The sequence below is a fragment of the Carassius auratus genome, unplaced genomic scaffold (assembly GCF_003368295.1).
Source record: "Carassius auratus strain Wakin unplaced genomic scaffold, ASM336829v1 scaf_tig00214856, whole genome shotgun sequence".
In the NCBI taxonomy this organism is placed as follows: domain Eukaryota; kingdom Metazoa; phylum Chordata; class Actinopteri; order Cypriniformes; family Cyprinidae; genus Carassius; species Carassius auratus.
The window spans coordinates 10,779-20,632 of record NW_020527830.1 but is presented as its reverse complement, the minus strand read 5'-3'; the positions used below and the strand labels follow the sequence as shown (position 1 = coordinate 20,632).

The 9,854-nt window shown below is 50.9% G+C and overlaps 1 long non-coding RNA gene across 1 annotated transcript; it reads left to right on the top strand.

The window, feature by feature from the left end:
* Positions 1–5,931: 5,931 nt before the first annotated feature.
* On the top strand, positions 5,932–9,550 carry LOC113093049 (uncharacterized). Its single transcript, XR_003287697.1, has 4 exons — positions 5,932–7,407; positions 7,555–7,660; positions 8,117–8,374; positions 8,459–9,550. It is a non-coding gene; the product is annotated as an uncharacterized LOC113093049 (long non-coding RNA).
* Positions 9,551–9,854: the final 304 nt, after the last annotated feature.

The window sequence follows — 9,854 nt, the reverse complement described above, 5'->3', positions numbered from 1 at the left end:
GAGGTTCTTGAACCGAATGCAACGCTGGTCTAACCCCTCTCTCTTCACTTTTCAGAAAGCTGCGAGTGACCGACAGCCCAGCCACTTTGGAGCACGTTTGGACACCCACTTTCACCTTAACTGGCACAGAAAAGCACGAAGAGCACACGGAAAGCACCGGCCACCAGAAAGCGGAGCAGCACCTTTCACCAGGCATCACTGTGTTAATAAATCCACCCTCCGGGGCTTTTGATTTCACGTACCTCTTGTCGAGTGATTCTTCACCCCGTGACAGTGGTGGAGAATGCGGGCAGTACAGTGAGGAATCACCGACAAGATCACCGCCCCAACTCCTAATTTTTTTCCTTTTTTTTCCTGTTTCTGTCACCAGCACCACGGAAGGTGGCACGCGTGTCCCCGCGATGGAGGACATCTTACAACGCCTCGCTGAAGTTAGAATCCGCCAGCAGCAAATAGCGGAACACCTCGCCACTCGCCTGGGCAGGATGGAGGTTGAACTCGCTGCCGTCCGGGCGGCCGCAGCCCAGCGCGTTCCGTTACCTGAGCCTCGGGCACAAGCCACCCGTCTGTTACCTAAGATGACAGCCGATGACGATGTGGAAGCCTTCCTTCAGGTTTTCGAAAACACTGCCCACCGAGAGGGATGGCCAGAGGACGAGTGGGCATGTCCGCTGGGACCCCTACTCACCGGTGAAGCACAGAGGGCTTACTTCTCGCTCCCCCTGACGAGTGCTGACAGTTATGTCGAAGTTAAGCGAGAGATCCTGGCGAGGCTGGGCCTCTCCCCTGTAAGCGCCGCCCAGCAGTTCCACGAGTGGGAATACAAGCCCCGGGTGCCAGCCCGTGCCCAGGCAGCCGAACTCAGCCGCATCGCCCAGCACTGGCTGTTGGAAGGAAACCCCACACCAACACAGGTAGCGGAACGAGTGGTGGTCGATAGCCTTCTGCGTGCACTACCTCGCACCCACCGACAGGCCGTCGGCATGAGGAACCCACGTGACATCCGGGAACTAGTGGAGGCGATCGAGCTGGCGGATGCTGTCCATCCCAGCGGGGCAGGGGACCGGCTGCCGCCGTTCCCCCGGAGGGTGGTCCAGGAGCGACGCCCACTCGAAGGCACTGCGCGACCAGTCAACAGGCCGACGGTTCCCCCACTGTGAGATGAGCCCATGCCAAGTGCTGAATCACCGTCGCCTCCGTGAGCCTGGCTAGCAGGCTGCATCCTTCACCAACGGGTGCCGGCGGGAGCCCCCGAAGCAAACGTGAAGGTGGATGGAAGACGGTTCCGGGCCCTGTTGGACTCAGTCAGTGCGATCACCCTCATCCAGTCGCGGCTGTGCGCCCCTCGAAGCGGCTGGAAAAACTTCCTACCGATTACCTGTGTGCATGGAGACACTCGCCAAGTACCGGCCCGTGAGATGGTCATTTCGTCCCCCCAAGGCACCTGGCCGGTGGAGGTAGGCCTGGTGAAGGACCTGCCGGTGGCCGTACTGCTCGGAAGGGATTGGCCCGGCTTCGAGAAGCTGCTGTCCGCCGCTACTCAGCCTGCCAGCCCCAAGGGGAACCATCGAAGACCGAGGCGGCCGCCTGGACCCCGCCGCCGACCGGCCCTGCTCGTCTCCGACAGTGGGAGAGAAGGTGAGGCCCCCTCCCAATCTACTAATCTGTTTTATGATGTCTACCAACAGGTGGCTGGAGGGGGCTCTTTCGACCAAGGAACAGCGGGAGGACGACCGACTCAAGCACTGTTGGAGCCAGGTGCGAGACGTGGATGGAGCGGACGTCCTCCCCCGGCCCCACCCTCTCCCACATTTTGTCGTAGAGAATGGCCTGCTGTATTGTGTCGCCCAGCGCAGGGGTGAGGAGAAAAAGTTACTAGTTGTGCCTCGAGCCAAGACCGAGACCATTCTAGAGCTGGCCCATTCCCACCCCATGGCAGGACACCTCGCGGCAGCCAATACTGCTCAACGCATCCGCGACCGCTTCCATTGGCCGGGCCTGGATGCCGAGGTAAAGCGGTTCTGCCAAGCCTGCCCGACCTGTCAGGCCACGTCGCCCCGGACTCCTCCCCCCCAGCCCGCTCATCCCGCTGCCTATCATCGAGGTGCCCTTCGAGCGGATTGGAATGGACATAGTGGGGCCGTTGCCGAAGTCTGCCCGAGGGCATGAGCACATCCTGGTCATAGTCGACAATGCCACCCGGGACCCAGAAGCACTCCCCCTGCGGAAGGCCACCGCGAAGTCCATCACCCAGGAGCTGTTTCTGCTGGCCAGCCGAGTCGGCCTCCCCTCGGAGGTCCTGACTAACCAGGGAACCCCCTTCATGTCCCGGCTAATGGCGGACCTCTGCCGGCTGCTGCGAGTAAGGCATTTGAGGACCACTGTTTATCACCCCCAAACTGATGGCCTCTTAGAGAGATTTAACCAGACCCTCAAGCAAATGCTCAGACGTGTGGCGGCGGAGGACAAGCGGGATTGGGACCTCATGATCCCCTACGTGCTCTTTGGGATCCGCAAAGTTCCCCAGGCCTCAACTGGCTTCACCCCCTTCGAGCTCCTGTTTGGCCGTCAACCCCGGGGCATCATGGACGTAGCCCGGGAAGCGTAGGAGCAGCAGCCGGCCCCTCATCGTACCGTCATCGAACATGTCAGGCAAATGAGGGAACGGATCGACCGAGTGATGCTGTTAGTCCGGGAACACCTCACCAGGGCCCAGCAAGCGCAGCAACACCATTACGTCCGGGCAGCCCAACCACGGGAGTTCCAACCGGGAGACCGCGTCATGGTCCTGGTCCCCAGCTCCGCCTGCAAATTTCTGGCCTCCTGGAAGGGACCCTCTACACGGTCGTGGAGAGGATTGGACCGGTCACTTACCGCCTGAGACAGCCGGGATGACGGCAGGCGGAGCAACTCTACCACATCAACCTCCTAAAGAAATGGGTGGGGACCCGGGACCAAGTAGCTGCCCTGAGCCTCACCGAGCCTGTGGTTGTGGATGTCAACCCCCACCTTTCGGCTGCCCAGAAGACGGAGCTGCAGCACCTGGTCAGTCAGTTCCAGGATGTGTTCTCCTCGCAGACCAACGTGCTTCAACACCACATCCGGACGCCCCCAGGAGTCGTCGTTAGGCAACGGCCCTACCGAGTCCCGGAGGCTCGTCGGCAAGCTATTGAGGAAGAGGTCCAACAGATGCTAAAGTTGGGGGTAATAGAACAGTCCCGGAGTCCGTGGTCCAGCCCCATTGTGGTGGTCCTAAAGCCGGATGGCACCCTCCGCTTTTGTAATGACTTCCGCCGCCTGAACGAAGTCTCCGAATTCGACGGGTACCCCATGCCTCGGGTGGATGAACTGCTGGACCAGCTAGGAAGGGCCTGGTATATCAGCACCCTAGACCTCACCAAGGGCTATTGGCAGGTACCGCTCTCCGAGGCCGCCAAGCCGAAAACCGCCTTCTCCACCCCCAGTGGCCACTGGCAGTACCGGACCCTTCCCTTCAGGCTACATGGGGCCCCCGCGACGTTCCAGCGGATGATGGACATCCTCCTGCGGCCTCACCAAGCTTACGCGGCTGCCTACCTGGATGACGTCGTGGTCCACTCCGAGGCGTGGGACGAACATCTGGATCATCTGCGGAGGGTCCTCTCGGAGCTCCGGCGGGCTGGACTTACTGCCAACCCCCGAAAATGCCACCTAGCCCTCTCTGAGGCCAAGTTACCTGGGCTACCAAGTCGGCCGAGGACTCATCCGGCCGCAAGACAAGAAAATTGAAGCCATCCACGCCGCCCCAAGACCCGAGACAAAGACACAGGTACGAGCCTTCTTGGGGTTGGCGGGTTATTACCGTTGTTTTATCCCCAACTTCTTCTCTTTAGCCGCCCCCCTGACAGACCTGACCAGGAAGGGGCAGCCGGAGAAAGTATGCTAGACCCCGTCGGCGGAAGAAGCCTTCTCCCAGGTGAAAGCAGCACTCACGTCCTCGCCGGTACTCCGCGCCCCGGACTTTAGCTGCCCCCTCCTGCTGCAGACGGATGCTTCCAACACAGGACTAGGAGCGGTCCTCTCCCAAATTCAGGAAGGTGAGGAGCATCCGATCATCTACATCAGCAGGAAGCTGTCCCCCACCGAGAGGAAGTACGCCGCCATGGAGAAGGAAGCCCTGGCCACCAGGTGGGCAGTCCTGGAGCTCCGGTACTACCTCCTGGGCCGAAAGTTCACCCTGGTAACCGACCACGCGCTCGCTGGTTCCTAGCGCTCCAGGACTTCCACTTCGAAGTCAAAGTCGAACGCCGATGGCCTCTCCCGGATCTGGACAGCTTATGCAGGTCTGTCAGGGGTCATTCCCCACCCTCCCCTAATTTCACCCCTACTTTCTACATGTCTTCGCAGGACCAGAACGACACTTGGGGGGGGGGGGGTGAAGAGCACTCCCAGAGGAATCAGCGTCACCCTGGAAACCAAAGCAAAACACCTGCACGTCCTCGTCACCGGCTGATCGGTCACAGCTGCTCCCCATCAGCCAGCACATTTAAAAGGAGCACATGTTACACTCAGAAGAGGTTCTTGAACCGAATGCAACGCTGGTCTAACCCCTCTCTCTTCACTTTTCAGAAAGCAGCGAGTGACCGACAGGCCAGCCGTTTTGGAGCACGTTTGGACACCCACTTTCACCTTAACTGGCACAGAAAAGCACAAAGAGCACACGGAAAGCACCGGCCACCAGAAAGCGGAGCAGCACCTTTCACCAGGCATCACTGTGTTAATAAATCCACCCTCCGGGGCTTTTGATTTCACGTACCTCTTGTCGAGTGATTCTTCACCCCGTGACACAACGTTGAAAGCTCAGCCAAGATGAAGGAACAGCTGATAGCTGTATGTGGATTTTTAAATTAATTTAGTACCAGTGCTACTGCAAGCAGTTTTTAGTGCTGCAAATTCATTTATCCATTGCTGAAATTTCTGCGTCTTCGTAGAGAGAGCAGGTCATGGTTGCTTAGCAACGGCAGACTCCTCAGGAGCGCAAGTAACCGAAGGCTTTGGGGGAAAAAATCAGAAAGTGGCATGCCTAGCGTTTTCCACGCGTTTTTAGACGCGATATGTGAATAGCCCCTTAATGTACGAAAACTCCTGCTTAATACAAAGAGTGACGATGGCGGAAACAGTAGAACGTTCTAAAGTGTGGTTATACTTCACTAGAGTTGATGCAGACAACGCTGGTTGTCATAAGTGCAACAACATTTTTGCATATAAGGGCGGAAACACAAGCAATCTGTCAAAGCATCTTTCAAAAGTGCATTATGTGCAGACAGAGAAAAATGCTAAATTTTCGACTGCCTAACACAATTTCAAAGTACCGATAAGAATACCGTTAAAGTACCGGACCGTTAAGCAGTACCGGTAAGAGTAGTAATACCGTTAAAACCTTAACGATATCCTTCCCTATTCACCACGCCTACCTACACCGGCCAGGTGCCTTGGGGGGACGAAATGACCATCTCACGGGCCGGTACTTGGCGAGTGTCTCCGTGCACACAGGTAATGTGAAGTGACATTGAAGTGACATTCAGCCAAGTATGGTGACCCATACTCAGAATTTGTGCTCTGCATTTAACCCATCCGAAATGCACACACACAGAGCAGTGAACACACACACTGTGAGCACACACCCGGAGTAGTGGGCAGCCATTTATGCTGCGGCGCCCGGGGAGCAGTTGGGGGTTCAGTGCCTTGCTCAAGGGCACCTAAGTCGTGGTATTGAAGGTGGAGAGAGAACTGTACATGCACTCCCCCCACCCACAATTCCGTCCGGCCTGAGACTAGAACCCACAACCCTTCGATTGGGAGTCCAATCTAACCATTAGGCCACGACTTCCCCGGTAGGAAGGTAGGAAGTTTTTCCGGCCGCTTCGTGGGGCACCCGGGGCTTGTATTCCAATTCGTGGAACTGCTGGGCGGCGTATACAGGGGAGAGGCCCAGCCTCGCCAGGATCTCTCGCTTAACTTCGGCATAACTGTTGGCAGTTGTCAAGGTGAGCGAGAAGTAAGCCTTCTGTGCTTCACCGGTGAGGAGGGGTGCCAGCGCATGTGCCGACTCGTGTTTTCGAAGACCTGAAGGAAGGCCTCCACATCGTCATCGGCTGTCATCTTGGGTAATAGGCGGGTGGCTTGTGCCAGAGGCTCAGGTAATGGAACGCGCTGGGCTACAGCTCACTTCAGTGAGGCGTTGTAAGACGTCCTCCATCATCGGGACGCGCACGCCGCCTTCCGTGGTGCTGGTGACACAAACAGGGAAAGAGGGAAAAAAAATTAGGAGTTGGGACGGTGATCTTGCGGTAGTTCTTCACTGTTCTGCCTGCATTCTCCACCACTGTCACGTGGTGAAGAACCACTCGTCAAGAGGTGCGTGAAATCAAAAGCCCCGGAGGGTGGGTTTAATAAATATTGTGGGGTGCCTGGTGAAATGTGCTGCTCCGCTTTCTGGTGGCCGGTGCTTCCCATATGCTCTCCGTGCTCTTCGGTGCCAGTTAAGGTGAAAGTGGGTGTCCCTACGTGCTCCAAAGTGGGTGGGCTGTCGGTCACTCGCTGCTTTCGCTGCTAAAACAAGCCATCATATTCAATACAGCTTCTCTGTCAGTGAGAGAATGTTGCTTTTTACAATGTTAAGTGCAAAACCGGCCAACATGAAAGATCTCTCTGACAAATGAACTGTGTTTTTTGCAATGCAGAAACACAGTTTTTAATGTGCTAGACTTTCAACAAGAACTCCAACTGATACGACCGTATAGGTCGTTTGTCACTATCCTCAAATACGACACATACGAGCGTTCTCTAAATTAGCGCCCCTATTGGCAATAGGAGATATGATATATAAACTTTCGCCTAAATGCATTGTGGGTTTATTTAATATGTTTGCTATTTGCGTTTTGAATTGTTTATTTTAAACTCTCCCAGATGTTCGAAATGTTTTGCTAAAAATATATGGATTTTAGATGACTTTGAGACATGTACAGGTAGGGTTTCCACATGTCTCAAAGTAGTTGATCATTTATGAATAAGAGTTTTTATTTTCAAATCGATACAACCAGTTTGACATCCAGATCATTCAATCGAACTCTGCAGCATTATAAAGTTAGTTTTCATAGTGATATTTGAATAGTAGAATAATAAAGCTTGAAGAGACAGCTTTCTTCACCCTTATTTTGTTACATTTAAACACAAGACTCTGCCTTTCTCAGTCTGTTTCTCTTCTTCTTAGTCCTTTACTCCCTTCACTCACACATTCTCTTTTGTTCTGTTGTAAGGTACAAACAGAGCGGATGGTTGCATGATGGCCTCTTTCAGTTTTGTCAACTTAACGTCTACTAGTGAGGCTCAGCAAGTTCATGTCATGATCACCTCTCTCCAAGAAAGGTTTGTAGAATATTGTAATCAATATTCATTTAATCCTCTAACCTGAAACTTTTGGTGAATTAACTTAATTATATCTGTCTTAATTCATATGTTTAACCAGCAATAGTAATTAAACATGGGGATAATGGACACATTTTTGTTTTACAGCTGAAGAGCAAAAACACAAAGAACATCAGTCCTGTTGGGGATGAGGAATGAACATGGCTTTATTGTGCCAAAACGGAAAAGACTGAAAAGCTGCTCATTCTCATTGGTATGTCTTTATTCAAGCAATTCATTAGTACAGCATTTGATGTTGATCTCTATTCAAGTCAGCAATTATCATTTTTCACATATACATATTTATATAAGTCCTAGAATGAACAAATCATCAGGTAATCATTTCTGGAATTTGGGCAGAAAATGACTGAATATGGTGAGTACTGACACCTGCACCTGTATTCACCAAAACTATTTATCTTATGGACTTTTTTTTGAAGGAGGATGAAGTCAGTTGATGGAGAAATGAAGAACGAGCCATGTTGTATATGAAGACTTCAGATGCAAAAGCCTTTAAGTTCTGTCTGAAATGTTCTTCCAAGAAGAATTTTAGAAGAAAATTTCAGGTGGAACTTAGAGGCCTTTGCATCTGAAGTCTTCATATGTACTATGAGTTTTCAATACATTACTGATTTGTACTGACTGCTTGTATTATGTTCTACTTGTACAGAAAGACTGCATCGAGAGGTACAGTAGAAGGAAAGCTGACACTGAAAACATTTGTCTTCAATGACATGGTCCAGACTAAAGAGAAGCGGGTCTGAGGCCAGAAATGGAGGAGTCAATAGTCACCAAGTGCAGCGCTGCAGCCTGAAACTGTGTAGACTACATTCCCAAACAGCTCTGTAACAGCACAGATGTTACACCCATAAAAGAAACTTCTCAACTGAGAGCCCATACCTCCAACAACCTTCAACAGGAATCAGTGGTATGTCCATTACAGCAATTCTATATAATAAAAATATATATTGTTTATTGATTTACAACACCCAAAATGATTTTGTCTCTCCAGGACATCTACGCAAGGTTTTTCTTTTGTTGAGGACCGTCAGAGACTCCAGCCACACAAGCCATGGATTGCTCTCACCGTTTCCACCAGACAGACATTTATCACAGAACCAGCACCAGCAGACTGCAAGACAAGTTCCTTCCACAGGCAATCAAACTGAACTGAACTCGTACCAGTAACACCACACACACACACACACACACACACACACACACACCAGCAGCATCATTCTGCACCCTGACATTCTGTTTGCAGTAATTCATACTACTCTACAGTATACACTGTATACAGTATACAGTGATTGTTGTTTTTCATTTAGTATTGCACTATATTTTCTAACTGTATTGAGCCCTTATGTATACTGTGTATATATTTAATACTGTATATGTGTTGCAAATATATTCAGTACTTGTCATGCTGTCATGCTGCACAAAAGTTTACACAAAAGCATTTCATCACCTGTATACCTGTATTCATGGTATTGTGATTAATAAGGTGATTTGATTTGAATTGGTCTCTTGATTTGTTAATCAGTTGTTCTGTTGTGCTGGATAACAATTGCAAATTGTTTATGACATTGAAGAAGATTATGATAGGGACATGGATTTGAAGAAACCAGGAGAGCTCTGATGATGAGAATGAAACTGTCATGATTCTGCCCTCGTGTCCTTGATTTTTTCCTAGGCTTGAGGCAGGATCATGACAGACCCGTGTTTTGGCCTTGTCTTTGGGCCATGTGCTGGTGTTGTCTCGTTCCCTTGCCCCGCCCCCTTGTTATTCTAGTTTTGTCGTGATTGCCTTACCTGTGCCACCTGTTGTGTCTTGATTAGTCTTCTTATTTATATCCCCTAGGGTGCTCTTGTGCGGTTCATTGTGTTTCTATATGTAAGAATGTTATATTGTTACCCATTGAAGATACGTTGTCTAGCTTGTGATTGTTTATCTGTAGAGTTAGTGTTCTTGTGTTAAGAGTCTTTGTTTATCGTGTCAACCTAGTCCTGTTAAGTTATTTAGTCTCTGCCCTAGTTGTTGTTTTCCCCCTCGTGGGTTTTGTTTTTCCCCGTTTTTGCCTGTAATAAACTGCCTGTGTAGTGATTCCTGTCTGCGCTTGAGTTCCTCCCTTGCCAAACCCTGACAGAAACTGGATGTGATTCTTTGGTGCTCAAGACATTTCACCATGTCTTCATCTGGGTTTCTTCATTTGATTAAAATAGTATGCTTTTAACATGACCCGTTTTTATTTCACTTGAATATCATTTGTCTTAATATGCTACTTAATCTGTCTTTATGCTGCATTCTAGTAAAATATTGCATATGGTGTTGGATAATAAAGTATGGTTAATATTCTGTACTAGGGATGGTTTTTGGTAGATACACAATTTAATTTTGTAAACAACAC